This window comes from Oreochromis niloticus, linkage group LG4, assembly GCF_001858045.2.
Source record: "Oreochromis niloticus isolate F11D_XX linkage group LG4, O_niloticus_UMD_NMBU, whole genome shotgun sequence".
Classification (NCBI taxonomy): Eukaryota; Metazoa; Chordata; class Actinopteri; order Cichliformes; family Cichlidae; genus Oreochromis; species Oreochromis niloticus.
In genome coordinates this window covers 11,723,443-11,730,693 of record NC_031969.2, presented here as the reverse complement: position 1 = coordinate 11,730,693, position 7,251 = coordinate 11,723,443, and positions in this window count along the sequence as shown.

Sequence of the window (7,251 nt, the reverse complement as noted above, 5' to 3'; positions counted from 1 at the left end):
GCAGAATAGTAGGAAAGTAGACAGAGAGCAAGGGGAAAATGCTCGAGGGTAGAATAAACACTCACTCAGTCATAGACTGCATATAAAAGATGGATATACTTTCAAAGATGTGAAAGTGCTTTAAACCTGCATGCTTCTGCACATCCAGCAAGAGGTGACTGTTGGCTACAAAAGGTTAGAAACATCTAAAAGACTGGAGGTTAAATGACCCTACTGCTCACTTAATTTATAACCTCAGTTATCATTTAGAGTAAAATCCACAAACAATGGGTCAGTTTTTTATATGCAGTCTATACTTAAATAGAGTATGCAACTTATTTTATTTTGAAAAGAAAAGAAAATTTATTTTGAAAATATACAGTGTAACTTCCAATGCAGTTCAAAAAAAGAAAGCATAACAGTATCTGAGACTTGCCTTGTAATTAACCAACAATACATAACAACTTGTTTTATGTAGTTAAATAGAGATTTAAAAAAATAACAAGACTGTATCACCCATGTCGACTCAGTAATAATGTGCTTTAATCCACAGAGTAACTTTGTAGGATTAGAGCAGCAGATCATTTTTCATTACTCTCATTTTCCACTTGATGGCACCAGCTCAGAGCAGTAGCTCCCACATGTAATGTTCTGGGCACAGAAGTTGCAGCTGCTATAGTCATCGTTACATTAGAACAGGGTTGTGTTTTTATGGTATCAAGATGCGATGTGTCCTCGGGATTTGTAAAATCTCTACTTTGATAAGGGCCACTGAATGCTATTGGAGGCAGATTTAAAGGACAGAACAACCCGGCAGGGTAATGTTTACATTACAGCTGGAGCCTGAAATTGAAAACACTTTTGCCATAGACCTAAATGTAATTTGAACATTATTGTCTAATTCTTGGCAAAAAGGGGAAAAGGTCTCGAGAAATGCCAACCTGTTCTTTTAAGAGAGGACAGTACAACAGTTCTATACATGTGTGCGTTAAATTTGGAAGAGCACAGTTCATTTAAGTCGGCTGCCTTTCTTATTTACATTCTAAAGCAACGCCATAACCTGACACATCAACAGCATTCGTGCCTTGTGCTCACTGATGTGGACGCAGCCAGAGAGGCTGAGAAAGATCTCTTTGCACTCATGCAACCTGTAACTAGGGATGTCAGTACAAATTTTAGACCCTGTGAAAAGATGTGACACATGTACCCTCAACTTGAATGCATCGGATGAATGCACACTGGAGAGTCAGCTGTGAAGATGCTTTATTTGTTGGGAGAAGTAGAAGCAGCACTCTGAATGTAGAAGTAGACCCGGTAAAACGTGATGTTAGGTGAGGCCAGAGAAGGCAAAAAAGAAGAAATTTGACTGTAACTTTGCTATAAAATAATCACATTTGTAGTATTGTTTACACTTTTTTGCCTCATATCTACTTGCTGGCTTGCTTCCTCTTTTTTGTTCTTGTTTTTTGGCACCACTATAGTTCAGCTTTTAGGTGCAGCTGCAGACCATCGGCAGGACAGAAAGAATCGTCATTCAGAAGTGGACTGCTGTTAAATGTGGGATGTGTGATATGCGAAATCAAACTCCAGTGTTTGTGTTTTCCTGCCTTTACCCTTTCTTGTTTGTTTACTGTGATAAACAGCCATACACCGGGAATCAGGAACACCACCTGTTCAATAACCTTCATTTTTCCTGTCTGGATTGTGTTTATGTCACGACATTTTCAAACAGTGCTGCAGTGACGATCAGCTAAGATTCCCACCTACACTGAGGGGGCAGTGTCTGCAGCAGAAGGAATATAGAGAAAATTGCTGCCATTACAACCAAAAACATGCAAAGTTGAACTGAATCATACCGCACAGGGAAGGATAATGTGCAAATAAGAACCAGTAACTAATGCAGGACATTAAGTAGCATGGTTTTATATGCTTGGCCACCTGATCCAGCTGTCTCTCCACAGTTAGATGTGGACTGCTGGATTACCACAAAAACATGTAGAGAGTTTGATGAGTCATCCTGTAATGACTGGTAAAAATATATGAAATACAGTGAAGGAGCTGCAGAAAATGTTCCCTGAGCCCTGAGGTTTGAAAAACAGCCGAAGACAAGTGAATCTCTGACAGGAAGAACATCCCAGAGTCAAAAAGACAGATTTTACAAGATTTTGGAGACATGATGAGCTGTTCAGTGGGGTAGTAGTCCTCTTGAGGACAATCTTTGCAACCCTGCATATGAAAAAACCTTAAGCAGGGTTGAAAAAAATTGTCACTGAAAATAGAATAAGGATGAAAAATTGCACTGTGCTTCCTTTTGTCCTGCAGCATCCACTACATAAATACTGCCTCCAAATGCGTAGAAGTCCCCAACCTCTAATTACCTCTCTTTGTGGAAGGTGCCAACACGGGCGTACGGATTAGCACGCACTTTTAAGGAATAAATTATGCATTGCTGCGTCAGAGTCGATTCGCCGGCGTGTGACGATTGTAAAGATATTTTGGAGGCAATAAAGCTTTAATTCCAAAATGAGGTCACAGAATCTGACAGCTCACATAATACACCTCAGCACCGAGACTGGGAAACAGAATGAAAGATAGACTGTCTGTCGCTGTCAGTGATAGAGCGCATTTACATTTCAGATCTTCTATGAAGAATACAAAGACACTTTTTTCATATTCGCTGCGACTTCAGATATGTAATTGTGCTTGTCATCACCAACTAAAAAAAGCAGAAAAGTAGCAAATAAAAACCATCCACGCTGACACTTTTTCGCTGCTCTTCTTTCTTCTGTAAGTGGTAGTGTGAGTTGCAGCCTCAGTAACAAAAGATATCACTGTCATGCTGAACTGTCAAAACAATCAGACACAAACGGCTACGGGTAATTGAAACTTTTCAAACAAACTTTGTACCAACTGTTTGCGTGTATGCATGCATATATATATGCATGGGACTCACTATGTTATGGCTGTAAAACATTAAAAGATGATATCACAAGTTTTCCCTCCATTAAATTTAGCTGAGAGGATTTTGCATCCATGTCACAACATGACACAACCCAGCGGTCTTCTAATTAACTCTCGAGGGGTTGATTCTGGGACTTCACTGCTCTTGATGACCCGTAGCGTCATTCATATCATGAACCCAAATGGGAACATCCTGAGCCAACCCTAATGCCTCAGCTCAGAGTATCTGCTCATGCTGAACGCTTACTTTATTTAAAATCTGCACACCTAACTGTGTTGAAACTACATTCATAATGTTGATAGATCAAACACTGCTGGATCTAATGTGGCCTCAGTCATGTCATGAATCAGTATTAGGCTGGTACATCAATAAATGCTAATAAAAATACCTTGTCCGTGTTTCAACTTTTTCCTGTCTGTGTTGGCACACTTGTTGGTACAGTGGACACCTTGACCTACAAAGTCTTAACCTCTCAATCTAATCAGCCAATCACATCATGGACTGATTAGATGTAATCTACCCACACAACCATCTTTAGAGTCAAATGCTCCAAAAAAGAGAAAACATCCATTAGAGAATGGACTAGTGCCAAATCACAACAAGTCTCCTTAAGGCACTTTATTCTGTAGGGTAAAGACCCTATAATAATACAGAAACACTGCCTTTTAACAGGAAGAAACCTCAGACAGAACTAGGCTCAGGGAGAGGCAGAGATCTGCTGTGTTTGGTTGAGGGTGAGGAGAGGAAGATGGGACAAAAGAAGGAAGACATGTTAGTCAAATACCCAGTCATTAAACCGAGGTATGCTGAAGAGCATCTCCAAACACCTCTAAGGAGATGAACTACAGGTGCAGAAGACCACACTGTGTAATCTTCACTGTTAGCTAAGAACAGGAAAAATGCTACACTTCACACGGGCTGGAAGAGAAGACTGGAAAAACGTTGGCTGGTCTGATGATCATGTCCATCACTTTTTGTAGGAATGTTTCCAGCGCCTTGTTGAATCTATGCCACACTAAATTATTAGAGTACTGAAGGCAAATAGGGGTCCAAGCCTAGCATCATGTACCTAAAAAAATGTCAGTAGAGTGTATGAGTACACACATACACACAGAGAAAGTGTCAACCCGACATAGACAGTAACATCATTGCTAACTGAAGTGTTACAGCCATTGAACACGCTCTCACTCAGAGCTAACACACACAATTTCTGTTACAGGTAGGTCGAGTTAGGACCAAAGGTAATCATTTGCATGGGCAGGTGGGCAGTGGAGCGTTTTGGAGCCTGTCCATTGGAGAGATGAGGGCATGACACGCAACAACATCCTGACAGAATTCGTTTCACCGGGTCAACAGAGAACTGAAAGAAGAACTGCTGGAAAGCTCTCCCATCCTGGAGTCAGGGTGAGAGGCTGCTAGGTTGGTGCTCTGCATTTCCAGCAGGTGGAATGAGGATTATACGTGTAGCATTTGACTACTCAAGCAAACTGAGTTTTCTGACCTTTGAGAAAAGATTATAGTAGCGAGTCCTACTGTTGAGTTGAAAGGTTAAACAATATGGAAGAAAAATTGAAAAGCAAAGGATGAGCAAATGAGCAAAAATGGGTGCCACACGGGTTGCAGTGGCAGGCAACTAATTCTAAAAAGCAGTAGAGACTGATCACAAGAACATTAAAAAGATCATCTGAAAACAATTCATGATACAGAAATGTCCTTATGACAAGAAAAAAACTGTGCTTCCTTTTGTCCTGCAGCATCCGCTACATAAATACTGCCTCCAAATGCGTAGAAGTCCCCAACCTCTAATTACCTCTCTTTGTGGAAGGTGCCAACACGGGCGTACGGATTAGCACTCACAAAAGTGAGAAGCAGGAGGAGAAGTTCTGGCTGTTGGAGGCAAAGTATGTTCCCAAAATAGTGTAAAGACAAGTTGTAATATTAAAAAAAACAACTTTTGAGAACATCTGTTCCCAGTGGATAGTCTACATTCTTCTGAATCCTAAATTTCTTGAGTATAAACTCCAAAAAAATATGGTTAGAAAAGTTGGAGTCTCATATGTAGCTTCTTGTGCTACAAGCCACAGTCGTCTTACCACAGGAAACCGCACAGGCATTAATCCAAAGTATACCAAAGTATATCATTTGAAAAAGTCTCAGACAAACTTCCAGCAGTCATGAATGAGTGATGATGATCTCACAACCACTTTGATCTTTTTGAAGACATTCTCCTTTAGTCAAGACGAATGCATTTCCACACTGTCAACGTTATGACACTTTTCAACTGACAAGAGGAAAGTTTTGTTATGAAGCCAAAATATATTTTCAGTCAGACAACTGGCCCTGTTCTAACCACCTTTTGCTTACTCTGTTTGGCATCTTTAGCTTCTCATTCTTGCATGACAACAAAGCCCCAAGGAATAAAACTGGGCTTTGAAGTGATTTAAGGGCAGTGGCTGCTGACTGCATTCGTCTCAAGATGTACGATAGCCTAAAAAGCATTTTTCCCACATAAACTACCAATGAAAGAGGAGTGCAAATCGGGTATTTACTCAAAATTTTCTCACAACTCATATTAGGAATATCATTATATGAACAATGTAGACCAATTTGCATATGCTTTTATTGAATCCTCCATTAATTACTCCTCTCAAACTCTTTTCCAACAGTTTCATCACCAAAATATGATCGTTTAGGAATATCCCCAATGTTTTGTTACGGTCAAGATATCTGCCACCTTTAGATAAGCTACAGAGAACATTTTGCAAGGTCAGAACATTGTCCCTGTAGAAGCATCCAAGACCACACTGCACTATGCACTGGTAAAAATAAAGCATCTCTAAATTACTGAGCCATGACTGCAGAATCACTGGTTAAGCGAAGGGATTTGAAAGCCATCACTTTAGACAGCTGAGCAAGGTAATTGAAACTGTGGTGTGATTACCCAGAATATATGAAACTTTAAAGCGGCTCCATGGAGATGTGTGATGTTTTCTCAAATGTGAGCAAAGAGCCAGGGAGCCACAGAGAGCGAGCCTGTGCTGTACAGTTGACTTTCCTTATGAGCTGTAACAAGTAGCCCTGAGCAACTAAGTGTCAGCCCAGCAAGCAAAAGATACAGAGTCACACACAGGGAGTGAGAGAGAGGGAGGCAAAAAGGGAGCTGAGTCAAGAGAACAAGAAGAGGGGGACACACAAACAGAATTTAAGAGAGACGCACATACAAACAGACTTGAGGGGGCAGATGCATACGTAACAAAACACAGCCAGTGTTGCACAGATTCAAGTCTTCATGCTATGTTTGGCTGTCTGTAATTATGCAAGGCTTCCCGCACGCTGCATGGCTCTTTCATCGCCCCGCACGTCTTCACGTCTTTGTCATTTTGCTATTCTTTCCAAAGCCTTAATCAACGTGGCTCCCTGCTTTAAACGTTTCTAACAACGTTCACGCTTTAGTCGCGTTAGTCATTTCCTCGTTGCTGCTGCATTGTGGCGTTCTCTCTCCCCCCCTCGCCAAAGCCAAGATCATGAAAGACCGATCTTCCTACAGGGACAGAGGGTGGAGAAGAAAAACAAACAAACAGAGAATCGGATGGCAGGGATAATACGACTGGCAGTGAGCTGCAGTATCTCTGACTTTGTATTCTGCTGCTGTCAAATGCTGCTGTTTTAATTGGAACTGAACTCAGCCGAACGCAGCAGCCGGCTCTTCTCAATCTGACCCCAAAACAGCAGACACTCACTCTCTCAGCCTGCACACGTAGCCGCCCCCACACTCCTGCACTCACGCGCTCCAGAAGACAGGCGGAGAAGTCAAGAAAGATGGAGACGAAGAGAGAAAGTTGGAAAAAACTCAAACGTATAGCAGGATTTACCAGCTGATAAGATGATGGCTACATTTGATGGCAGTAATTCATTACCTCCACTCCACTCACTGCTAGCTCTCCGTGTTTTAGATGACTGCTCCAATAGTATTGGCCCGGCTTCGACTTCTATAATGGCATGTTCCATCCATTCATCCATCCATTTTCTAAAGCATCAAGTATTAAAGTGTTCTGAACCTGCAATCCACAACTATGAGAGGGGATGGCATTCATTTATTTTCTAAAACAATGATAATTATGTGCTCGAAAGCCTTGGCAATATTGTTTCCCATTTAGCAATCACAAAGACAGTTGGCCTGAATTGATTTAAAGTCTGGTGAATTGGATTGGATTGTTCATTGTGTCACAGAGGGGGCGGCAGGCCAACTAATGGCAACGCTGAGTGTAATAAATTAATTCAGCTGTTCACAGGTGCCAAATGTATTGTCA